At 38.9% G+C, this 27,782-nt stretch overlaps 1 protein-coding gene across 3 annotated transcripts in view; it reads right to left on the reverse strand.

Annotated features, from left to right (window-relative positions):
* The window catches only part of LOC146329731 (tripartite motif-containing protein 2), a 43,692-nt gene extending 20,695 nt beyond the window's left edge, over positions 1-22,997 (reverse strand). The window contains exon 1 of one of the 3 annotated variants that reach the window (XM_084715008.1): positions 22,859-22,997. The gene's annotated coding sequence lies outside the window, so the exon portion shown is untranslated. Of the gene's footprint in view, positions 1-11,929; positions 12,090-22,858 lie in introns of those variants that run through there. The other 2 variants (XM_084715007.1, XM_084715009.1) reach the window with 2 other exon arrangements.
* Between the last annotated feature and the right edge of the window lie 4,785 nt (positions 22,998-27,782).

Here is a 27,782-nt window from a genome sequence, read left to right on the forward strand (position 1 = left end):
TCTTCTCCCTGCCAGACTCCACTAAAATATCGCTCATTTTCACAGTTATAAATATCTATGGCTTCTATAAGATTATTAATGATTTATTACAACATTCAGCAAAAAAAAAATCAGCATTAATTTGAACTCTAATTAAAGTGAAACAGGCAAACAAAAATACAAGTTACAGACCAGAATAGAAATTTCAGAAGAGGGCTGGCTTTAGCGTTGTTGTCAGAGAAGTCAATATTTTAATTTATCCCTAATGACAAATCATGGTTATTTTATGATTTATTAAATTAAATATTATATTTATATTTATATTTATTAAAGGAGATATATGTAAATTTACATATTTCTCCTTTAATAACAATGTTGTAACATATTATAGTTTGTGTTGTGTATGTATTGTTTATTGTTTATATTCACCGTGGCATAATAACAACATGATTAGTATGACTCATGTTGGCTAATACTACCTAGCTAGCCAGCGTGCTAGCTTTTGCTAACATTTCCATGGTAACAGTGAGCTCCACCAATCACAGACATCGTGCTTACATGTTAGGATTGTGGGTAGTGTGGTACTTCTCCATCATGTTGCAAATAAAACATGTCTTTCTTAAAACAAGGTTGATATCATACAGACTTGTGGCTCCTTAGCAGCATATAATATTGTTTAACAGTCTCAGGGCTCATGGTAGTTCTACCTTGGATGTTTATGACATTATGGGATTTTCACCTCACTGCTGAGCTCTCGCAGAACACAGGAGTTTCTGCTGTACTGCCGCCTTGACTGGTTTGTTTGTTTGGGTTATTGTGCGACTTCTGTGAACACCAACTAACCCTTTAAAACACAGTCACACAATAACACAAACTAACTAACCAATCAAGACAGCAGTAGACCAGCAACTCCCGTGTTCAGAGAGGTAAAATGTCTGATTTTGCCAAAGGAATCTGGCTGCTTTGGAGAAAGTGTTATTTGACTTGTATAAAGTTTCCAATTAGAAAGGGCTGTCTGATGACAAGGTAAAGTGGTGAAAATAGTCTAAATATAGTGCACACTTTAACTGATATCGAGGTTTTTCAGGTGGCTAAAATACATTTTGTTGCGGACCTTGTCCACAACAGTATATTATTTAGCTTCCTGCACCAGTCCTCCTGCTGCTTCTCCAAACCGCCATCTACTGTAGCTAATACACTGACTATAAAGAAGTACCTCATGCAACCCCACTTTAAATCATCCAAATTATCTTTTTAAATAGTTAGGTAATGAGCAGCTCAGTTCAGCTTCATAAAGCCGGAAGTGCAATTGAAACAGAAGCAGCAAGTTAACTGTAGCAGCAGGATAATGACTTGAACAAGCTGTTCACAGTCCAGTCTCACATTTGACCATCAGCCCAGAAGCCAAAACTATTGTTACAGACTTCTTCATTCATAACTGTGTGTCCATACGGAATATCAAATAAATCCTTTGCATATGAGATTTGAATCACAATATAAACATTATATGCCAGCACAGACGTCCACAAACACAAAAGCTCATCTCTCAGGCTGTATGTTAATAACTTACCGGCTCCATGGAGCAGATTATGCAGATAAACAGAGCATCAAATATGGCAGTGATTATAAAACTGAAATTCCTAAATCCTGCAGACAGCCACAACAGGACAACAGAAGCAGCCCTGTGCTGACAGTGCACAAGGTCGCAGCAGCCACACAAACGCTCCACTCCTCTTACATAATCAGATCCGCACCAGCTAAGCGGAATAATTCCTGCTGGATTGAGCCGTCATCTAATACGCAGATGAGGGTGCACATGAAAAAGGGAAATATTTTACTTAAATCAGAGGTATTTTACCCCTTCCCCCCCACATGTATTGACTCCAAGCAAAAACAGGTAAGCTAATGCAAAAGAAATGAGCTTCAAACAACAGATATTAAAAAAAAATGTTCCAGAAAGCTTCGGTATTTGGCTCAGAACATTACTAAGAAGAAGACTTACAGTGCTGCATGTATGGGCTGATCAACAGGCGTCATCCACTCCAGCACACAGACTGAAACACTGCCTCCATGTGCACAAAAATCCCTGCAAACCTGCCTTCAAGTCATGTCAGCTCTCACATGAAATGATGCTTCCCTCCAGGTAGCAGCAGCGAAAAGCCAAACTGGAGACGACAGGATGTGTGTGTGAGAGAGAGGCAGCTCCTCTGTGTGTGTGTTTATGGGTGTGCACACACACGTGAGCCAAGTTGAGGAGGGGCGATTTAGCCAGATTGTATTTCAGTTTTTACATCATTGCTCTTCCCCTCCCTCCTTCCCTCAGCACTTCCTCTCCTCCCATCACTTGCATTCTTGGCTCAGTCTGTCTCATCCATTCATCTCCCTCCTCTTGCCCTCCCCTTTCTGTGTGTGTGTGTGTGCGTGTGTGTGTGTGTGTGTGTCTGAAGTAAATGCTGGCTCACTGCACTGCAGCGAGCGTGTGCAGCATCAGGAGTATGTGAGCGACTACTGGCTGACAGCTTGTGATCTAACAAATGGAAAAAAAGGAACAGCACTTATGGGTCCCCTCCACGGCCAATAGAGTTAAAGCCAAATGGATCTTTCTGAGTGCATATGTGTGTGTGTGTGTGTGTGTGTGTGTGTGTATGGGTGGGTGTGTGCACGCTGCTGACTCACTGTACATGCAGAGACAGAGCCAGAAGAGGGTAAAGGAAGTAAAGTCAGAGGCAAAAGATGAAAGAGAATCATGATTATCAAGTATAAGGAAATGGAAGTATAATGAATAGTATGACTCTGCCAACACCAGAGACGCTCTTGTGTGTGAATGTACGTGACATAGCACGAGTAGGTCAATCCTTAACAATATAGTATGTTGTTATTCCTTCATGTCTTGACACAGCCCTGAGGGGAAACTTATTTCCTTGCTTGAGAAAATATGAAAAGATGCATGGAGGGTGCATGTGATTTTAGAGGGATCTCAATCTCTGCACTGCACTGCTGTCTGTGTAATAAGATGGACTCTATAAAGCTTTTTGCATACACTGATGAGAACAGTCGGTGTATGTGGGCTGCTATGTGCTATATGCACATATGAGCTGGAGGTGTACCGGGAAAAAGAAGAGATGTGTTTAGTCCACAAAATGATTTGCTTTAAGGGGCTCTGTTTGCACAATTCAATGTAAATTACCTTTGTTAAAATGTCCTGTTTCCTGCTGTGTGCTCGGCCTGTCTTTGTCGAAAATAAAACCAAATTTAGGAGATGGTTTAAAGATGTTGCTGTGATTGCTGCTGACCTGTAAAAGCGACATAGGCCTTTACATATGGTCACATCATAGGTTAGCTAATGGTAGCAAAACGCTAGCTAGTTCAGGGAGGTCTAACTGTGGCTATGCAGTAGTACAGGACACCTCCATGAATAACGGATCTTTTTTATGTTGTAATTTTCATTTATCACTGATGCAGGCCTGAAGTGCTTCTTACATTCTCCAACTGTAAAAATGTGTAGCATATACACCAAGTTAAAAAAAGCTACCACACTTTCCATGTCAACTGAAAATGACATCAGCAGGACGAAGACGTACCTCACCACTGACTCATTAGGTCAAAACATAACAAATAAATCTACAACTCTGTTAAGACAGACGCAATGTCAAAGAAACTCCATAAGATTAGCAGGCTAAATTGTCTGCATCGCTGGTCTACTCAGGACACGGATTACTGAAACAGTTAAGAGAAATATAAATAAAATTTCCATTTTATTTCTTGGAGATGTCTTCAGATAATAAAACAATGTTATTTGAAGTCAGATCAGGATCAAGATGAATCTGCTCTGAATCAAAAAGCGGTCTGCATGAGGAAAGACTAACAATAAAAACATTAAGACGGGGATTTCCACTGTTCTTCCTCTTTCCTTCATCGGTAACAAGGTAGCACCAAAACATGTTGGGACGTGTCTCAATCTTGACATACAATAATGGCAGTGAGTAGAGATTTTAGCCATCTTCCCAAGACTAGATTTGAATGATTTTTATCTTTTTATATGCTGAGAAATCCTGGTTCTTCATATTCCAGTGAATAACAAAACAACATACACGCAGTGATTAAATCCTGTTCTACCTTTCCGTTTCAATAACACGAGTTGATCTGGACAGAGCTTTCTCACACATTTCATTTCGCCTGGCAGCTCCCAGGCTGTTCCAGTGATCTCATCTCTTCATCTGCCAAAGTCAGTGAGTGAGTCAGTCGGAGCAGTGGGACACAGAACAAGAGGAACTAATGTAACTGTGGAGTGAAGATGAAAACAAAGGCTGAACTCTGTGTGTGTGTGTGCAGTATTCACATGCAGATGAATGATGTAATCAATCAAGCAACTTGGATTCAATACTTTTATGTACCGAGACTCAGATTGTTGGTTTTGGTCTTTCCATGGGATTTTTCAACAATCAGAAAGATACAGAATATTACGAGCCTCGTGCTGTGAAGTTACTCTTATAAACAAATCACAAAAGCATCACTCCATAGTCTTACACGGTAGTCAAAAACTCCACATGATACCTTTAATGAGCGGTTACAGAGGCAGGATTCGATTTGGATATGCAAACTTTGTACTTTATATGCTCACATCCTCACAGCCACCAGCTTCTATGACAAACATCTCTTCATCACTTTGTTTCTGATTTGTTCAAGGCACAGTCTGCAAACTGGATGTAAATGCTGCCACTACAAATCAAAACACGCCAGTGGAAGTTGCTATGGCTTCCAAATGGACTGACAGGCCTTTCAATGCCGATATAGTAACAGCTTATATAAAAAGATAAGTTATTACTGATTTTAATACATGAAGACTGGGAATCATGCAGGAACATTTTCATCTCCTTATCTTAAATTTCTCTTCTTTTAGTTCATACGATGGGCTCGTATGAACATGTCAGATTTAGCAAATGCTCATAACTTCAAATAATTCTGAAAATGATCCACCTGTGAGTATTTGAGTGCACGTGCATGAGACTTGTAAATTAGCACAATTAATGCCCCAATAATATCATATAAGGCTGTCAGGAAGTTTATTCATGAAAATGGCATCAAAGAGAAAAAAGAACTTTAAGAGTCTGGAATTTAATGTCCTGCTTTCAGAGATCCATAAAGGAAAATCTGTAATTTTAAGAGAATCAGCAGTGGAACTAAAAGACCTGCTAATAATAATAATGCCAAGTTACTGGAGGGTCGGACTGTCACTGAAATAAAGAGGAATAGTCTCGATATGAAAATGACTTCAAAGAAAAAAAAACAACTCGCCACAGACACAGTAAGGGGTGATCGATAACTGCAGCGGGAGGAAGAGGAAGTTTTCATCATGTGGACAGAGGACAGAGTGAGGACGTTGTGTGAGGATGAACAACAACTTCATAAACTTGCATCTGAAGATATACAGCCAATACACGTGACAGGAGGTGATAACGCATCATTGAATTAATGATGAGAGGCTTTATCTGTAAATTTACAATTATTATAATTCAAAATGCTGTCAAACAGGACAATGTTGTCATAACTGTCTCAGACTGACTGAACATGACTCTACAACAGGTGTGGACCACTGAGAAATTGTATTTGTATCTCTAAGCGACAAGTTCTCCTAAATCACTCGTACACACCACTTAAAAGCATATCTGTTTGTACAAATGGTTCATGCATGAAGCCCATTGTTGCTTTGAGCTTAATGCAAACATCAACATTGCAACAAGTGGTAAACTGAAAAATTAAAGCATCGCTGAAATGCCAAATACTGCAGATCCTTGCATGGCCACTTGAGGCCAGCTCTTAAAGTGAGTCAAAATGTCCAACTTCCTGACAACTGTACGTGAGGTGATTTTTTTTATAACTCACTTGTTTAAATTATAAGATTTAAAGTCTTTTAGTGAAACGTTTGTGTCATAAACCAAACTATTGTTTGTTTACTGTCTCTAGTTGTTTCCCCTGTGTCTTTCTGTGTTTCTCATTTCACCTCTGTGTCTCCTGTGTTCCCATGTCTTCATTTGTAGGTCTGCACTATTACCATACTCAATTCAAGCACCTAAAGCAGCATATAGCCCACGTCTACCTCGACCACATAGCTAATACAAAAACAAACAAGCCAAGGGAGACTTATAGGACAGAGAACTGGTGAATGTCATTCAGACGTGAAAACATATCATGAACATATCCTGATTACCAGCATGAACATTACTGTCTATGGCTTTTCCCCTGCAGGCCCACGTTGTTGTTTGTTTTGTCAGCTGTTAATTATGTGGTTGCTGCTGCTGGGAGACAGTTTAAACAGTTTCTCATTCTCCCGACTGCCTGTTGTGCTGTTTAATTTACAAACCTGCTATAAGTCACACACCCGCAAGCCGTCCGCTAGTCAGCTCTGCAGTATATCAACCCCGGTTCTTCATCTACTCATTGCCAGATTGTTGTTTCAGTCTAAGTGTTAGTTTCACGTCTCAGGCCTCTTAACTTTCGTATTCAAGTTTTTCAAAGCTCTCATGTGTTTTTCTGGAATCGCTAAATTAGTTTCTCTGTGCCACAGGACCCCTGCCTGCCCGCTGCTCAGCCATGCTCACTTCCAGCCATATTCTCAGCTCTGCCTCGCTTAATCAGCCATCAACTCCCCGAATTTTCCTCTGCCTCCATCACCTGGATTTCCATCACCTGGATTTCTTTTTTCCTGAAACAGGTCTCTTAACCTGTTTCTGCTGCTTCACCGTTCACACCCACATCATCAGTCCTGATGCATTAAGACACTTCAAAGGCGACCGTGAAGCAAAAACAGCATTTCCAACTGACTTAGCAGCTGTAATAAAAAAAACATCTGCTGCTCTCTCAACCAAACCTCCCATAAAAGAAAACACAACTTTAACCAACGTTAAACTTTAACTGTTGCATGTGCAGAATCCAGTGCTGTAACTTTAAACCACTCACCAGGATGAAGAGGAAAGAGTTCTCAAAGGTTTATTTTAGGTTTTTGTTCACATGGTGGCTACAGTGGTTTGTATGTTACTCTGGGTCTCCCTCTGGTGTCCATGATCCCGCAGCTCTTTCCAGAGCTCTGACCTCAGCTGTTTTCACCATCTATCCGTTTCTAAACACACTGAACACCAGGTCACCCCGCACAATAATCACACTGTCCAGTCAGGATGACCACTTTTAAACAACAAGGTGGAGACAAACAGGTGGATCTGTAGGTCCAGCTGGTTTGTCTGACTTCACCTGCACGTTGTTGAGCGTTTTATAATATTTGATGATGTAAGAGTGAGTCGTTTGTTGGGTCAGAAGTCAGAAGTCCAAGAGTCACATCAGGTTCACTGTTATAGTGTCATATTGGTGTCAGCTGAGAGTGGAGTCACAGGACAGCTTACTTCTGCACTTTTCATGCACGACTGCAATTAAAAGTTAGATTTTATTATTGTGAGGGTTTTTTTTTTTTTTTTTGCCAAACTAGGCAACTTTGTTCACCATGTTAGCTGCAATCTACTAGTGACTGAGTCTGAGTCTAAAGGAATTATAAGTCTTTCTTGGAAATATAACAAATATCCTTACATAACTTAGATCAGAAAATTAAAAAAAGATGCCTTTTTAACTCTTTTGGATCACATCGCTGGTCATACTGTGCACTTAAAAATCAGACCGGCAAAACGTCATCTAACAGTTGATCACAGTTTAATATAATGAGAGAAAAAGGAAAATGAAAGCTGCAGCTGATTATAAAACAAATAAACATTCAAAACCATCATGATCTCTGGTTCCTCAAACTTCACAGAAAGTAAAGGGATCCTGAAGCATGTATGAGCCTCTGGAGAACAGTAATTCTTTATTCAGGCAGCAGCGATGATTCATTTTTGATGACAATAAATATGAATTTGCATCTGTCATTTAAATGTCAAACAAGACACGAGCATGAACCATAAAAATACCTATGAGCTTTTATGCTGAGATTTGAAGCACATAAGATACATGAATAAATTTGGTAAACAGCTAAATGATGCTGGTGACTGTTACTACAGATGGGTAGCTAACATCAGACTGTCATCTCTGACTTGACAGTTACTTACAGACAACACTTAGCGTGACCTGGTAATTAAATATTGGCAGTGTCTGGACACTGACCCACTTGGAAAAGGGAAGACTGAGGGATCATGACAGCTGACTGATTCACCTTGATTTACTGGTTCAGGCAAGGTTACAAAAGTCTATAAAAAAAATACAGTTTGTTTATCTTGTCATGAATGCATACAAGCTTGTCAAAATTGGTTTAGGTTTCAGTCAGGATTCATTCCCTGTGATCCATGAAAGTTCGTGCAAAATTTCATTCCAGTCCTTCCAGTATTTGTTGAGACATTTCAGTCTGGGCAGGCAGACCAACAGATCCACATTCTCATCCCTTGGACCATGCTAGCATGGTTAAAAACTACAATTTTTGTTTTTAGGGGAAGGTGTCTGCTGTTTCCCCCTGCTTCCAGCCTTTATGCTAAGCTAGGCTAACTCCATCCTTGTTCTGGTTCCATACGAAGCACAATCACTCATTAAACTGTCTGACTGTCTCATCACGTGCTGACATGCTTCATAGAAAAAGACCGTTCTCTGAATGAATAAGCAAACTCCACGTCAATGCGTTGGCCGTTTATCTGCCACCCGTCCATTCTGGTGACAAAAGATAAGGCTAAGATTACAGGGCAGTAACGGTTCTCACATGTTCATTACACCTAAAATCACCATAATCAGGAGAGGACAACCCTAACTGAATACTACCGCTGATGGCAGCAACATATCATCATTATAACTCATGTTTATGTGTGTTGACATTTGCAGTTTGTTTGTTTTCAGAATTTATTATATTTTAAATCCTCTCAGCACATAAAGCCAGATGGTCTGTCTATAAGGCTTATGTTCATGGTAACCCTGGCGATCTCACCATTTCATAATGAAATCCTTAAATTTGGAGACTACCGTACTCCAAATACATAAAAACACACCTTTATCTTTTAGTATAGTGCTTTCCAGCTTTCAGCTTCAGTGGATTCAGGGGCTTCACGTGCCTTCGATGCTGGACAGTGACACAGGCCCCACCCCTCAATCATTAGAGCACTCTCATGCTAATCTAAAGCATCCACTGGGGACAGGATGATGAGAGATTACAGCGGCAGATCACAACTTCAGCCCGAATGTCCCCTCGTTCAATCAACTCCACATCCACCCCTCCACTGATGAAAGTGGTCAACTGGGTTTTAAACCTCAAAAGTAATAAATAAGACAGCCTCAAGACATTTTTTTGAGTAAAAATCTACAAAACATTTGATCTCTTCAGAGTGTTGAGTAATATTCAATTGAATTCCCTACAAATCTTGAAGATTTGTCGGATCAAATTTAGTTGTTTCAGAGAAAAGAACGCTGTATTCTGAGAGTACAGAATAAGGAAACCCAGTGTCAATGCGTCACTGGGTTATATGTCTGTCCAACCGCGCAGTCTGGTCACATAAGATAAGACAGAGCATTGTCTGTGTGTGCATGTATGTTAACAACTGACCTCAAATTAAGGCCTACAGATGTGCTGCATGGAGCCATTGAAAACTGTCCACGCTGCACATCTGTCAACCAGAATTGACTGAAACTAAAACACTGTGGCTCAATGTCCAGAGAAAGTGCACTGGACTAGAGAAAATGGTTTTAGTCCTCCTGCATGACACTTAACATGGACATATTAGCTTAGCAAGTTAACAATATACATTTAGCGTTTGTACAGATTATGTTAAATTTCTGAATTGGGAAGAGTGTGTAATGCAATCGAATGTATTATACAGTTTGGCAGGCTTTATTTTAATGGTGAATTATTTTGCAGATTAACCTCCCTGGTTTTGAAAATTGAAGGACTATTTTTAGAATATGGCCATATTTGCTTTCTGGCAGAAAAAAATGGATCAGGAGTGACTCATTCTGGACTGTTTCTTGGCTGGTAAAAGTTGCCAGGCAACCAGCAGAGACTCCAGGAAGTTACTGCTCCCAGCTTCCAAAATTCCATACTAATATGCTGTTTATAAAGCCAAAACAGTATGTGAGGGGTTTTTTTTAGTCTGAAACCTTATAAAACCAGCAGTACCTGAAATGCATATTATTATATTGTTATATTATTATATTATTATATTACAGCATGTAAGCAGTGGGACACTACGCCAGCATAAATATAGCAGTAGTGATGAAAACAGAAACTTAACAGACCATGGCGGTCAGCGACCAAGGCATCTCGTCAATAACATCAGTAAGTGCGAGTGTAGGGTTTCACTTTGCTAGGCATAATATATTTTTGAAAATCGCATATTGTTATACATCTCCAACTGACAAGGAGGCCATCAGGAAGTGATACGATACATGCTGAACAGTGCGTCCGAATGATAGTACACTTATTGGGTATGTAGTTCATAGTATCGAAGCTTAAAGCCCCCTGCAAAATGGAAAATAGTCTTTTTTTTTAAACTTCAATTTCCGATCAGCTTGAACAAATGAGATGCAACCAGTTAATTAGTGCTTGTCGCCAAAAGTTCAGACGTAAACGTATTTGGGATTAACTTGCATCTCGTGGTGAATTTACAGATTGCAAACATGTTACCTCACCCTCCCCTTCCTAGTATGTAGGTGGCCAGGAGAGTTGTGAAAAACACGAAAGGCAGAATCAAGAGCCGGTGTTTGGTTTCTTGGCTCTGGGCCACTGTAGAAACACGCCGGTGCAAAATGGCGGCCTCCTCGGAAGAGGACCTGCACCCTCTGTTAATATAAATGTTTCACTCTGAGGTAACAAAAACACAATTATTTTTATTTTCAGGTGTTACACACTAATGAAAACATACTTATGAATATTATATTGCATTTCTGCCATATACTGCAAATAAATCCCCCTAAATTTTTCTCATTTGAGCTTTATTATACCTATAATATAAATGCAGTTTACTATACCTTTACTTTTGTGTTTACTTTTCTCCTGACACTTTGTCTGTAGCGTCAGCAGCAGTTTAGCCCGGCAGAGACTAGATTGAGAGCTGATGTATTGTGTTTGTTGTCTGTTCACGGTCATTAAAGTGGGCCAAGCTGCTGTTAAAAGCTGTCTGTTTTTTCATAAAAACATGTCTAGAAAAAAAGGTTCTATAACTAATTAACAGTAAACGAGTCGCCGGTGTTACAATACTCAAATCTTATTGCCTTGACAGTTTAATGACGCTGCTAGATGTCATATTTCATCACATCAGCAGCTGATACGTGGCCTGCTTTTGTACCGTTGTTGATTTCATCCTCCAGCTTCCCCACCCTGATATATAACAGATGTACAAATACTTCTGATTATATGTAATGAATCAAATAATTGCTTTTTAAACAAATCAAGGCTCTAACGATGGAAAAGGTCACATGTTGCGCAGACTGTGAAGCCCTTGGAAACAAACTTTGGGTTGAACATGTACAGTGCACCTGCTGAAGCCAGTGAGCATGATAAACAGGAAAAGGAAATGAGAGTCAAGCAAATATTTTCTTACAAGCATACGGCATATATACACCTGCAGAGAAAAGCCACTTAAAGCACATCTGCTGAGAGTAAACAATATGAATTTCACTATCTGAATGCCTGAGGACATGTACCTGGAACCTGTATTTCTAGTATGAGCTCACAGACTTCCAGGGTAATAACCTGTAATAATAGAAAAATCTTTGATAGTAATCTTTCCTTGTTAGTGACGCCTGACTGACACATAAAAAAACAATTTATAAACATTATACCCTGCATACGAACTCTTTCAAAACCACATTGGTACAGTTTTCCCTTTCTCTTTACCACAAATATTTCCTTTTTTTCTCTCCTCGTGTAATTTTTCCAGCTATTACTCACTCTTTCCAACCCTCCTCTCCATCTTTACATCCCAAACATCCCACTTACTTCCACTCCATGGCTGCTCTCCTGTCCACTCTCTCCTCTGGGGGTGAAAAACAAACGCTGCTCTCTGTCACCTAATCCGCCTCATCTCTGATATACTGTGCTGGAGTTCGTGCAGTGGGCAGAGAGGGGAGTGCATGTGAGAGGCCTGAGCTGTTACAATAATCCAAACAGACTGACGGAAGGAGGGGGGGGGGGGCCCCGTCGCTGGTGTAGAGGGAAAGCACGGGCCAATCAGAGGGCTTAAAGAGGCTGCAGGAGGCTGGGCTTAAAGCTTGTGCGCTGCTCTTTAACCCCCGGTGAGGGCAAGAGTCCCAGAGGCACGACTAGAGAGACAGATAAGGAGTGACAGAGGATGGGACATCTGACAGAAAGAGAAGAGAAAGAGAAAGCAAACACCCCAACAGGAGTCAAATTATTTAATTATTTCAAGAAATCACTGTTGTACAACAGACACAGCATGGTGCTATAGGTTTTTATATTATTTATTTATCTGTTTTTGTCGTCGTTTGTTCATTTAAGATGGATAAAGTTGAGCCCTGATTCCATGTGCACAATTTTATCTCCATTTCCCAGAAAAGGTCCCAAGTGTACACATGCTCTACTTTTCTGTTTAGCGAGCTGGACTGACATCATTCTTTAAGGATATAAGCCCAAATTTTCATCAGCAGAGCGAAAAACAAACTTAATAGTCCTGAAAACACTTGACGTAAGAGTTCAACACTACCAGCTGGCCGGAGTCACAGTAATTGAAACAAGATGGACCACAAATGGTCACAGAAAGCTGCGGAGCAACCATAACAATCCTCTTAATAACGGTCAGAGTGCAGTCATATACTGAGCACACGAGAGTTGAAAGAGTGAAGTTATCCTCCAGTTAAAAAGCATGTTACTATCTGTCCCGTGTGCCTCAAGGGACTCGGTGCACTGAAGCAAAGCTGGTAAACAAGACAGAGGTGATGCAACAGAACCGAAGACGACAACTAAGGAGAGACAGGAGGAAGAGAATGGCTTCACCCACAAATCAAACCCACAAACTCTTCATTTTCAAAAAAAAAAAATTCTCAACACTATTGTTGATACACTACCTGAGCCAGACGTTTTTGGTTTTTAGTGACATATCTTGACATGAAATGAAATTGAATTATCATCCCCTGGGATGAATTTTAAGATCTTGATTAGTCCAATGCTTAAGTCTATGACCAAATACCAACTGGCAGCCTCTAGGGCTGAAAAAAATAAAGCCTTGCAGATGCAGAATAAGTGCCAAAATCTGTTGTTCCTTTAATGGTCGCTTGAGACTGGCTCCAAAAGCAAGTCAATCCCCATAGACTCCCATATTAAAATGTCCAATTTTACAGCAGAAATGAACATCCTGGTTTTGATCTCCGAAGCTGATGTCACAGTTCATGTACAGGGGCTTTTTTTCCTTTGTTTTTTGTTTAAATAAACTCAGCAATTTGAATTATTTAAAGTTAAATATAATCAAGGGCTTTGAGTGAAAAGTGGCTAGCTGCTAGGTAGCTGCTTCATTCTGCTGCCTCAGCTCCAGTCATGCTCCACCTCTCTGCCCTTTTTTGCACTATATGTGAGCATAGATACATTATTTTAAATTTAACTGGTATAATATAATGAACTACACAGTGTATGCAAAGATGGCGCCTATTCAGTCCAATTAGCGTAGCTCTAGTCCCTTTAATCAAATCACCTGGTGATTTTACCTGAACAGTTTAAAGATTTATTTCTCATCTTTTTTCCTTCCTTAAAGTGCACAGAAAATTAAGACTTGAGCAACTAAGTGAACAGTTCGCTGATAAGGATCATGTGAAATTATTAAAAGCTTAATAACAGCTACAACATGTTTTTTTTAAAAACAAAAGACCTGACTTTGATGCCAGCTTCTGATACTCTACTGTACTACACATGTATTGTGGTTACCAAAATAGTCCTGAAGATTGACAGCCGGGGCTTTTTGAATTATGTCGTGTTTATATTATTAGCATCTCTTGACTGAATTGGAGTTCCACTATCTTGAAACATGATAGCAACATGAGCATCCTGTCCTGAGCCCAAGAGGGCAGCCTTCCCCTCATTGTTACCACTGTTTTCATATTTCCATCTTGGCAGAGAAACGTCGGCGGTTCCACAACAACAAAATCAGTCATGCTGTCCTTTCAGGCTGCACACACCCACACACACACACACACCCACACACACACACACACACACACACACACACACACACACACACACACACACACACACACACACACACACACACACTTTCCCACACACAGGAACACACATACATCACATAACACCGACATGTGTGCCCCAAGAGAGTTTCCCCATTTCTTAAAAGCTTTAATCGTATTGGCAGGCTACAAACAGTGTTTGTAGTAATTATCCAAATGCATCTGCTTTCCTCCTGTACATCCACTCCCACTTAACTGGATTACTTATGTCACAGAAAATGTCCCTGAACGGACACAGAAATACTCTGATTCAATTCCTTTTCAACTATCTTTATATAATGTCACTGTGTCATCTGTGTAACCAAGTAAAGGGAAACCAAGTTAATATATTGATAAGATATAAAAGATCAAGAATTTGAATCCACAACCATGAATGTTGGAGCTCCAACAATTTACTGTATTACAATACAACTATCAACTAATGAAGCCACTTTGATCCCTGAGAGCATGTGAATGGGCATGAACAGGAAGCCAAAAAACTTAAAGGGACAGTTTTGATTATTTTAGGCACCAGCACAGAAGCTAAGCAGGAAAACGTGTACGCCATACTTAGAATATGTTCACTGCCTTATCTTGCCATCAGACAGCTGTTTCTAATAGTAACTCTCAACCTTTGTTCAACCAGACTCCTTTGGCAAAAACAGTCATTAAAGTAAAGCATTGAAAATAAATATAGTGTACACTTAAACTGAGTTTTTTTTAGTTGGGCCCTTTTTAAGTGGCTAAAACAGGTTTTCCTGTTGCTTCTCCAAACTGAGGGTGTGTCAGCCACTAATCTACTGTAGGAAATATACTGACTATGGATGACTAAGTACCTCATACAACCCCACTTCAAAACATCAAAACTATCCCTTTAGTATTTCTCTTAAACGTCCAGAATTTGAGTCCACAACCACAAAGTTTGGATCTCTAATAGTATACAGTAAATACATATACAACACAACTATCAGCTAAACTAAGAATGATGGCGTTAGAGACGGTCAAAAATAAGAAAAAATAAGAAAAATACAGGAGAATGTACTTGGTATACTATCTCATTATAAGCTTCAAGGGTAACTGATTACCAGTCTGACTGTCTGTGTCAAATAATAACTACAGGAAGTTTAATGATTAACTACGGCCCACTGTGTAGAAAATGACACATTGGACCGAGAAAGGTAAATCGGGAGTACCAGATTGTTGGTTATTTGCTTCTCTCCTTCCCTTGTGTGAGGAAAACAAAATCAACTTGCTCGACCTAGATGCAAAAGAACAGGCAGCGAGAGAAGGCAGAATAATCTGAAATGCAAACAGTCTGAATGACAAAGAGAGGTGAGCGTGGACACACAAACACACACTGTGCACACTGTTACCGGCTGCTGTGAAGTGCCAGATTTTTAACTCCACCTCTTCATCACCAATCAGCTGAAGCAAGTCATGAAGGGCCAGATTTATGAACCGCTGTACTATATATTATTGTTACGTTATGCATTTCCTTTCATTAACATAGAACAGATTGGAATAATCAAAAAAAAAGACATAATCAGTCCATTATTATGCTCATGGTGATCATTTGGGTGGGTCGCGTTCCTTCAGTGCAGCGCTGATATCCCCTGCTGGCTGAAGCGCGACGTGCACATCACATTATGACGCGTTTGTGTTTGTCTGAGAGTTGAGACACAAGTTCACCCAGGAGGGAGCAGTTGTAGGCACAGCACTGAAAACTGAGTTATCAAAACTCCAGCAATCCCAGCCTCCCTTGCAGACATTTAAAATGTGCCCGCTAGTATTTGAATAAATACTTTAGTTGATCAACAGAAAATCTTGATCAGTAAATCATTTAAAGCCTTTACACAGTCATGGTCGTACCACGCAGGCGTTTTCACTGAATCAACCTGATTAGAGCTCCTCTCTGTTAGAGTACAGACTGTACTTTATTGACAGCTTCCTGTTGCTGGATCTCTTCACGGTGTTAAGTGACCTCCTGTAATTCCCATCATGGCTGTGACCAACATCATCCCAAGCAGAGATCCAACCAGCCAGAATAACTGAAAACACCTGCGTAGATGTGCTGGACGTTTATGTTATCAAGCAGAAATGATAAGATTTGCTACTTGTCTCTGTTTTACACAAGTGAATTCTGATTTTTTGTTTTGTTTTGGGACTGTTTCACGATGTTACCTGGAGCTCTTGGAACTTGTGGCGGGCATTTGGACATTTCATATATCAAAAGAATAGCTCAGCATTTTAGGAAATACACTTATTTCCTCCATTGCCAAGAGTTATGAGAACATCAACACCACTTCTATATCTGCGCCTTAAATACAGAGCTGGAGCCAGAAGACTGGCCTGGTGTCACCAAATGGCATATAAATAACGTGCTAATGTCTTAAGTAATTTCACGTGTTGTTACAACACCTTTTTCGCTGTTTGTGTGTCATTTCACACCTGTCTGGACTGACTGACTGTCAAATTAAAGTGACTGTTATAGAAAACAAATATGCAGATGTGGAGGAAGCTGAGGTAAATGGACAAACAGGACTTTCACCCTTAAAGGAGACACCAAATGTCAGCTTTGACTTATTTAAATTTGTCTAAGATCTTAACATATGTCATGTACTTGCGTCACTTATTAACTGAACCCAAACCACAACGTGTTCTTAAACCTGACCGAGTATTTTTTGTGCCTAAACCTTAGATTTGCCATGACCAAGGTCAGCATGATGATTAAGGTCACCTGACTGTTGTTACCACGTCCAAAAATAACACACAAAAAGCCGAAAATGCATAGATATCACACACGAAACAAGACAAACGAAATGTCCTTGAAAATGACATGCTACTTATACACCATACCATGACATCACACCACGAGGAGACACTTAGCTTAGCTTAGCTTAGCATAGTTCAACAACAACTATGAACACCTCTAAGGCTCAATATGAACAAGCTATATCTCATTTTATTTAACACACCATAAAACAATGATGTGAAGACATGAATTTTAGGGGAGCTGGATGCTTATTTCCTGAAGAACGTCAGTTTATCTTCTGTGCAGCATCTCAGCTGGTTGCCTGGCAACCTCAGTGTGAGTACACCAAGGAAACAAAAACTTTTTTAGTTTCCTTGTGTACACCAGGAAGTCACAGCACACAGCCATGTTTTGCCAATAAGTAGTTAAAACAAACAGCTCCTGCTAAAACCACACATTGATGTTTTCAATTTGCCCAGCTTGTGTACAGAAGAATTAACTATTTCGAATGTTTCTTTTAAACAAATAAAGGATTAATCAAAGGACAACTGACAGATTAACTGATAATGAAAATAAATAACACAGGGTAACAGCTGAAAATAGCAATAAAGACAAAAACATGACAAGAAAATAAACCCTAAAATTGCAAATATGTTAGTGACTTTTCGGTTTACCAGATTAACGGGATGTGAGCTTTGCTATAGTTTGTGCAGCATCCACTCATTAAATAACTGTAACAGTGACAGAGAGCCCCGCCCTGAGGAGCCTCTCGTTGCTGTTGTTTTGCAGTAAATGTTATGACCTTTAACACACAAACACACTGTCACGTCGACAAATCCTTCACACACAGACACTCAGAGCTACTACGCTGTTAAGAGTCACTAAGCTGGCTGATGTCCAGCGCTGATCAATTAGCTTTAACCAGGCAGACGTCGCTGTACGGTCCCACAGCAGCGAGCGAGCTCATTGATCCTGAGAGGTTAAAGTGTCACAGCGCGACAGTTCAGCCTACGGGGACTTCAGGCACTGTACAAGAAAAACATCAATACCACCACCAGTCCACATTTGTCATGGAAAAAAGATGTCCGTCTTTGTCTGGATAATCAAAAGCTCATCATCACCCGACTGTACAAACATAAACAACAACAGATACAGTAACATTAAAATACCAACTGTCACACTGAGATATCACTTTATCTGATATATCTGTACAATTTAAAGCAAGCTAATGGTATAAATCCAACCTATGACTACTGGATTGCGTGGCATTTTTCAATACCGCATTTTAGCGGCATTTTGGTACTGATGATGAATCAATATTTTAATAAAATTTTCAAGATTTCACTCAGGAAGCCAAGTTCTCAAGTGTTAACTAAACAAAAAAATGCCGTCTAAACAAAAACAGCTACAATAACTCTGCATAATTTAAATTAAAAGTGCAGGAGGCGATCTGGAGAAAGATCGTTGATCGCTGAGCCTCTTTCTTGCGTTTTGGGAATGAGATTCAACAATCAATTATCTTACTGACCTGTGACTGGCCAAAGTCTCTCATCACGCGCAAGATTTTCTCAAGCCTGACAACAGAGCCATGAGGAGGAGCAGAAGTCTAGTTTTGTCTTCGTACGTTTGAATTATATTACAATTAAAAGGTTATTGTGGATTTTTTTCCCAGTGGCACCAACAACAAACTGCCTACCCCGGCTAAAGTCAGAAACTCTATGATCTAAGAAGGGTCAAAGAGTTTATAAAGAGAATCTGAGTTCTAAGTCAGTACTTGATAGCTTCTTAACTCGTTGCTGCAAAAACGTGTCTGAATGTACCAAGAAAGCACAAAGTTTTAATACCAGCCTTAATCTAACCTTCAGTAAACATCTGATGTTAAATATTTGTTGGCAAAATGTCAGAGAAGTCTTGATCCAAGGTCATTCTTGAGACCACAGTTGGCGGTGACACAGTATTGTGCTGGAGACTTAAAGGACCAGTGTGTGGAATTTAGTGGCATCTAGTGGTGAGCTTACAGACTGCAAACACCTTGTCTCACTCACCCCAACTTCCAAGTGTGTAAGAGAATTTATGGTGGCTGCAAAACATGCAAAAAATGTTATCTAAAATGTAATTTAAAGCCAGTGTTTAGTTTGTCTGTTCTAGGCTGCTGTGGAAACATGTCAACATGGAGGACACAGAAGAGGACCTGCTCCTTCTAAGGTAATGAAAACACAAATATTTTAATTTTCAGGTGATTAGGGCTGTGACAACTACAACACCATATCACCTGATACTTGCTGTCAGGTAAAGCTCATTACTGCAAAATTTACTTTGAAGGGTCAATTAGATCAGAGCATTAACCTGTGATACATCTATGGATCAGCGCTGTCGCACATAAATCAGGAAATCAGCCTCTGATTGGTCGAAAGACTCAGCCCGAGGCATAATGGGACCGGAAAAGGACGGCTAACAACATGCTAACAACAATAAACCATTTTTAAGACAAAGGAAAATGGATAAATTATCAAAGAAGACATTCAGTGTTGGATTTACCATTATGGATTTATTTTACCACATCTTCATAAAAGACAAAGCTTCTGGAGCTGAAGGGCATTAGCTTAACGTTAGCCTTTCCTGCTTATCTTACTTAAGGTAACCGCTTTCGCTGTTCCAGCAGTTGGGAACCACCAGACGAGACTTTTCTTGGTCTCGAGAAGCTGCAGCATTTATTAACTAACACAATGTGAACTGTACATTTACTGCCACACTGACAACTTACTGCAAAGTTTAAGGTTCTGGTCCGCTACCATTACCAAATCTGCAGCTCGCTCTCCCCGTGCTCAACCAGTGCTACTCCTCTAACAGCATCCTTCAATAAGGTCAAATAAAACAAATTAGATTTTTTTAATGAAAATATACTTATATTAGATTTTTGCCATATTCTGACAATAAATGCCAAAAAACTGTACACACTGGACCTTTAACTCCAAGGTTATTTTTGAGACCACAGCTGGTGGTGATGTTATATTGGACTAAACTGTTCACTAAAAGGTTCCTAACCTTTTGAAAAATGTAGCGGTGAGTCTTAACTGCTTGTGCTGTGACGAATCAGTCATCTATTTTATGTAACAGTGATGTAAGTGTACATTTTGCATTGCTTCTGAGCAGTGAGTCATCAGAAGACGCTGGTTTATTTCTTGATTAGCATGAGAATACTCCCACAGTTGCAGCGCTGCAGCACAGTGTAACATACTGCAGTGGTGGGAGAGTTATGCAGCCTTTACTGCATCACTTCTGCTCCCAGAATCACTTACTGCATTCAAGCACCTCTAATGTCACAGTGACTGAAAAAACAGCTGCCGTAGAAAAACTACAGATCAGACATCAAAGCAGGACACACACACACACACACAGAGGCAGACAGGAGTAGACAGAGAGCAGACAAATGTAATGAGACTTTAATCCACTTTAGTTTATCTGTGAGGAAGAATGGAGCCTCTAATGACATGAATATGACTCTGAGATGTGCTGCTGAAACTGTGTTATATAAAGACAAGTGATGATAATAGTAATGCAATTAAATATTATTCTTTATTGAATAATGTATAAAGAATTGTTCCTTACAGTTAATTATTGTACTGAGTAATTATTTAGTTCAGAAATCTAAAATGCTTGTCATGATTTGCTTCATCTTTGCTGTTAAGATGTTATCATTGATAACTGTGTTCAGGTAGAACGTTAAAGGAAATGTGCTTACTAACTTTTCTTGCCAAAAGTTAGATGAGAAGATACCACTCTTATATTACTATGCTGCCAGAACCAGGAGTTGATTAGCCTAGCTTAGCATAAAGACTGTAAGCACCAATTGCAATTTTTTCATCACTGTTTGTGTATAAATGAATCAAATAAGACACGTTAATTGGTGAGATTTAAAGTGACAGGCAGATTCCCGAGGACCGGATAGCGCAGAGCTGTTTCTACTGTCTTTGTGCCGAGTTAAGCTAGCCAGTTACCGGCTCCAGCTCCATAAACAACGAGCCTGGTCCTCTCCAGATTTAAGTTAATTTTTTCCACCAGGATGCCTTTTCATTTTATAGAAAAGTTGTCTTTTTTTTGATGAGTTGCATGCTATAACCACTGTGGGGACTGCCCATTGATCCGATGGCCAATTATTCAGACGCCCCCGTCGTTCAAAAAATGTTTCATTGGACCAAAAGTCAATTTGTCTGACGGCCTGTTATTCCAAAATTATAAACCACTGTCCTGAAACACCTGTCCAGTCTCCCTGGAGCCTTTTGCCCTGAATATCTTTGTCAGGTGATATTTTTAAAATGATTATTGGTAACAAAAGCTACCGTTGTCGTCATGGGAACAATAAATAATAAATATGCAGATGACATTGTGAAATGGTCACATTTTGGTTAGGTTAGGGCAACAAAACTTCTTGGGCAAGTTCAGGGCAGTCAAAAATCTGTTAAGTTTTTAAGCAACTCAAGCTCTTCTCCTGACGGGACAATCCAGCAGCACCAGTATTAAACCTGGTTTCAGGTAAGATATACTTTTTCAGTTTTCAAAAACACTTTCATGATACATGCAAGGACTCACAACTGTGGTTGGTATTTTGTGTTGTGTTCAAAACCCTGACTGTTGGATACCAGTGTTGTTATCCATCTTCACTGTTCTAATTGCATGAAAAAAAAAAAACTCACACCACCGTTTGCATAAAATGAAAGTTTCTGCAATCAGAACAGCAAATACACAAAATGAACCACTGCCATGAATCTTTGCACGTATCAGAGTATCACGATACAGTCTTCTGAGAATCGGTTCAGTACCACAAAACACAATATCATGATATACAAGGGTATTAATATTTTCTTACACCCTTAGTGACAATACTGCAGAAACTAATAACACAACAATGTTGTAGTTAAAATTTACTGACTTAACATTATTAAGAACATGAACTGGTTCCTTCTCTTTTTTCTTGTTAGTTCCTGCCAGTGTTTATACAAATAAAGACACAAGATTCTCCTGTTTTTGTAAATTAACAGTAAAGTTGAAATCAAGATGGACTTTTTCATGTTTTTGGGTTTAACTGACATATTTTTACTGACCAGGTGTTTTATTTTCTGCTCTGTCAAGTCTGTTGTCTTGTATTTTACATGCTGAACTTTCTGAACTGAATTTTGCTCATTTTGCAGCAGAGCACTGTGATTTCTTTATTGTTCCCAAATCAGACCTTTTTCATAGAAGAGGTGGAACAAAGAACTGTTTGTGGCTGAATTCCAACATTTATCAGAGCTGCAATAATTTAATTTAATCTTATTCAACTTGTTGCTCTGTTTAATATCAAATCTAATTGCATCTAATCATAAGTTTATCTACAAATTCTCACCAACAGCTAAACTTCTGTGCTTACAGTGCGAGAAAACATACATGCATTCTCACATATACAACACATAACCTGCAGCTGGAGCATCAATATTCTGACAGGTCAGAGAATCAGATTATTTATCCACACTGCAAATGAAACTCTGTGCATAAAACATAAAACCACTCAGGTGAAAGATGAGATCCTGTGTGACTCATAACTCAGCAGGTGCATCATCCTGCACAGAGGTCCATTCAAGTTTTTACAGATTTAAGATGCTGAAACAAACACGATTCTGCTGCAGATTTTGACCTGCTGCTGTTATTGTAGATGGATTACTGAAGCAGTTCACACTCATAAATTAACACACGACACACACACAGTCTGCACACTTGCACTTTACATGATTGGATGCATTTGTAATTTTAATTAAATTAAACGTGATTCTGCAGATTAAAGCTTCTTCTGGTTTACTGCACTGATCTAAAAGTCTCAGGCAACATAAACTGGGACAAAGTGTGGACACTGATTCAGTCTCAGCTCAGGTTTTCTGCAGAAACACATGCAGGAAGTTCAGATTCACTCACCTAAATGTTCGTATCTGATCTGACGGAGGGAAAACTACAGTGACGCATGTGCGCGTAGTATCAGATGATCCTGGCCGGACTTCAGTTTAGCTGCTGTGGTTGGTCCTGTCTGTCCAGCACCGTCCTGTCCTGTCCTGTCCTGTCCTTTCTGTCTGTTGCTCTGCATATAAAAGCCGTACAGCTGAACTGAGAGCCGCTCACACTCACTTCACTTCCACCTCACTTAAAGGGATCCGCCGACAATAAAAGGGAAAGGCACCGCAGCCGGATACAGCCGGAAAAAAAAAAAAAGAAAAAACTTCATCAATATTACATTCACGTGTAAAAATAGAGCTGGTATCCATGCATTATTTCTGTTTCTCCTCTACTGTGGTTATACAAGATGGTTTGTGTCATGTCCTGTCTGAGTGATGTAATAAAAAATGAAAAATGTAATCTTGTTATAGGATCACAGCAGATCTCACTGACCATACAGAATATTATTATTAAGTCATATTTAAGGATGTAATTATTTTTAAAAGATTTTTAAATTATGTTTCGAGTAAACTTTTTGTCTCTAAGATGTGCATGAGTTTCTCTCTGTTCTTACAATAACAGAAGCTGTGTTAGAGAGTAGTGAACTACATTTAATTAGTCAGTTAAATTACCTTTTTTTATGTAGTTAACCACTGAAACTAGAAATAATTCTGGGCCATAAAAGGAAAGAAATTATTTTTTATTTTTATTTTGCCTTTGCTTCTCTATCGACTGATGGACATTATATAAAAACGAAAACTGACATTTCTTGCAGTTATCCATCAATAGTGGGGTAATTCTATTTATTTATTTATTGGTTTGTGTATGGTCTGTGGACAAATATGCACTTTTAACCTATATTGTTATATGTTTTATTTTATTTTATTTTATTTTATTTTATTTTTGTGGGCATCTGACTTTTTTGTATGTTTCGTTTTAATTCTGTATCTCATAAACATTGTCAGTTTTATTTTTTATCTATGTATTTATTTATTTTTTTATTAAATGGGTGCTGGTTGCCCTCGAAGGATAATTAAAAAATAATTAAAAAGTAAAAATTAGCCTGTGGGTGCAAAAAGAAAGAAAGACAGAACACTTAGCATCTCTGTTCCTCACAGGTTTTAGTCTGAACTACATTTCGTGAGTGGCGTTAGTTGCAGTTTTGCTGTAGTTCAGCATCTTTCAGTGTGAAATAATTGACAGCTTGCTACAGTTTAAAAAAGTGAAAATAAAACTAGGGAAATTAAGAGCAGTGACTACTAAACACATGGTTATGATGCAGACTTTTCTACAACTCAGTTAACTGATGGACGTATAAGTAATTTCAGTAAAATCAGGCACTCATGGCAAGGACATGACAAACATGACTGTCCAGTTTAATGAAAGCCCATGGTTCTGGTCGGCAGTCTAAAACATCTAAGGCCAGAAAATGAACATGCAATTCTTTACAAAATGTGAAAGTTTTTGTTTAAATAAATGCATCCTGTTACATTCAACCTCTGAGAACAGAATAATTCTGAGAGTCTGATATAAATAAGAACAAATAAAGTTAAAAATATTTGTTTAGAATGACAAATGTGTAAAGTTTTTAAGAAACACCAGCTCTACCCTCCTGATGGGACATCCCAGCAGCACCAGTAATAACTGTGGTTTCCAGTCAAGCCCCTCCCTTCATATGAGGGAGGCTGTTGCCATGACAACCCTGCATTATGCAGCAGCCCATGAAAGACTCTTTTCAGATTAAAAAAAAGAAAGAAAATGAAAAGAAAAGAAAGAAAGACAGAAACAAGTTATTTGCATTCCTTTTCCATTAAAGATTTGGTGCGATAAAGAAAAGGCGGTTTGAGTTTTATTGTCTGCTGTGTATCGCGGGCGGGGGGGAGGGGTCGATGCATCTGAAGGCCTCACGACTATTTTACAAAACTAATGCACTGTGTGTGTGTGTGTGTGTGTGTGTGTGTGTGTGTGTGTGTGTGTGTGTGTGTGTGTGTGTGTGTGTGTGTGCGTGCCACAGTCAAAGGGCACCTGCTTAACATGCAGTGCACAATCACTGGCTCCGTGTGAAGATTTTTGTTCGGTTGAACATCCCACCTCTGTTTCATTTTAAATAACTAAACAGGTACAGTGACAGCTTCAAAACTGCATTCAAACTGCACAAAGTGAAGATCCACAGCAGCTTTGTGCTTTAGTTTTGAAGATTAAACACAAACATAACGAATCTGGTTGTAAAAACTCAATATTCATCATCAAACTTTAGATGTGTGATGAGAGAAAAAAGTCAATAATTTGAGCCTTGAGTGATTTGAATAAAAAAAAAAAGAAGCATCAAAGAAGCAGCATGTAAAAAGTCAATAATTCTGCACATCAATGTTTCATAAGTGTCTTTAGATCTTATAAACCAAGGCAGGCTGATTGTCTACAGTTTTAAGGAGAAAACCAGAATATTGAGAGCAGAGATTTACCATAATTTCATCCTGCACTGGTCCCAGCTGCTGCACCTGCCGCTGTCATTAGTCCAGCAGAGCATGCTGGGATTAGACCAGAGGCCTGTGAACGGCTGCTGAATAACTGACCAACTTCTTTTGTCTCATTCATGCAGTCCTGATTGAACATATGTTGAGGACTAAATCACAATAAAAGTTTGATGTGGAGACGATAATCAGGGGCCTTTTCTAAAGCGAAACAGTAAATGTGCAGCGTCGTCTAAGTCAAGACAGTTTACAGTAACTAGGAGATTCAGCGGAGATGACGGCGGCACATTTATCGTGATGTAAAACAGAAAAGACGCCTCTGACCTTTAGAGTAACTCTGCTGTTTATGTACAGTGATGTTGGACTTGAAGCAGCAGAAAATAAAGGAAAAAACCTTTTGTGAAATGCAATCCTAACTCAAGTACAGTTTCGAGGAACTAGTACTTGAGTATTTCCATTTTATGCTAATTTATCCTTGTACACAACTGTTTCAGAGGCATATTCCTTTAATAACATTTGTTAGATTAGTTACTTCAAAATATTAATCAACTAATAAATTCTGATTTATGTTTGTGCTTTAAGCTGTTTGACAGGATATAAAGTAAAGATAAAGCTCCACGTTTACCACGTACAACAATAAAGTGATGTACACATGAACAAGTTCTTACTTTTTTAATCTACTTTTTTTCTTACAACTAGAGCCTCATGGTTATGCAATGGGCTGTCTGGGGAAACCAGATCTCTTCTTAAGACATACTTTAATCTGAGAATATTGCCTGACTTTACTTGATTTTATGTCATATTTGTTTCATTTGCCTTCATTTTTATTGACTGCCCCCATTTTATTAGCTTGGATTTTGTTGACTGTCTTTTCACTAGTTTTGATTTATTTGCTTGTTTTTATGATCTGCTTGTTGTGACTGAAGTTGCTTCCTCGTGTGAAGCACTTTGCCATGAAGATTTAGAACAGTGTTCTAAAGATTATTATCGATTATTATTATTCTGAGTAAATGAATTCTTGTTCTGTTTTGTTTTTAATTCTGTGATTATGAATGTCCTGTAGTACAGTAAAACTACATGGAACAAGAGTTTGTCCACAGCTCTGAAGTCAAAACTGCTCCACCAAATAAAAATCTGCTCAAAGACTGTAGGTCGACTCTTAGAGAAACCCTATGAATCAGCCATACTATAACAATTAATTAAGATTGTCCAACAACATTGTTTTTAATCCCAGCCTTGTTCTGAACAGTGAAGGTTGATTGTTACCATCCAACCGGAGACACTGAGTCCTGTGATTCAATGAGATTCGACTGAAAAACCAGTCAATCTTAAAATTAAATATGGAACTCAATCTCATATCAAATGTGTGTTTAAGGGACTTAAATGTCATCTTCTGTGTTTATATTGTTAAATGTATTACAGTGTTTGTCTCCTGTCTTGTCATGTTTGATGTTTTTGTCCTGGATCTGACAATAAAATATCAATCAATCAATGATTATTACTTTTAGTACTTTAACTATATTTTAATACTAATACTTTTGTGCAGGGCTTTTACCTGTAATAGTAACACTGTAGATTTACTGAAGAAAACAGTTTGTTCTCTTTCTTGCTCCAACATTGACTTTGGCTCACAGAATACAGAGGCTTATTAATCTTTGGAAATAACTGACATGTCTAAAAACCTTAGTGGCTCTTAACAGGAGTTGAGTTTGAACATAACTTTGATAAAGTGCTGTCAGAAACCATTTCTGTTGCAGTAAGTGATGCTTTAATAACAGTTATGATGATGTATGGTCTGAATCTACGATTGTTAATCTTAATATTAAGGCTGCACCCGATGATTATTGCCATTATCGCCTAATCTGCAGATTATTTCTTGAAAACCCGAATAATCATTTGGTCCGTACAGTTCATTTTCTCCTTATGAGCACAAAAAGGGCTGAAGCACGACTGATCAATTTGAAGTTTTAATAGTGTGGAAAGAAAGCTATAAATTGATCAGTTGCTCTTTGCGTGCCTTTGAGTTTGATGTCCTCAAGGTGAGAAGCACCTGATTTCAGCTGCATTTTTGCTGAGAGATGCGCAGAGAACCAATTTTTCCCTTCATCTCAGATACATGTGCCCATATCAGTAGAAACACTTAAAATATGAGGACAAATCCACAATAATTAAAACACATTTTGTGCCAGTGTTTCCAAAGGAGGAAGATCTTGTCTCGTGTCAATTTATCAGCTAATCGACACATAAATTTATATGTAAAATCCATCAACACAGCGTGAAAGGTGCGAACATTACTTATCACAAATATGTGGCTTGCACCTGTGAGCTTGTACAAGAGTCAAAATGCGTTGTTTATTTATTCGTGCTTTGCTATATCTGCACCACAAGTGGCCTGTACACTGAAGTACAGTATGCTCACATGAAATTTGTGTGCCAGC

The sequence above is a fragment of the Lutjanus erythropterus genome, chromosome 3, assembly GCF_056507025.1.
Source record: "Lutjanus erythropterus isolate fLutEry1 chromosome 3, fLutEry1.hap2, whole genome shotgun sequence".
NCBI lineage: Eukaryota > Metazoa > Chordata > Actinopteri > Lutjaniformes > Lutjanidae > Lutjanus > Lutjanus erythropterus.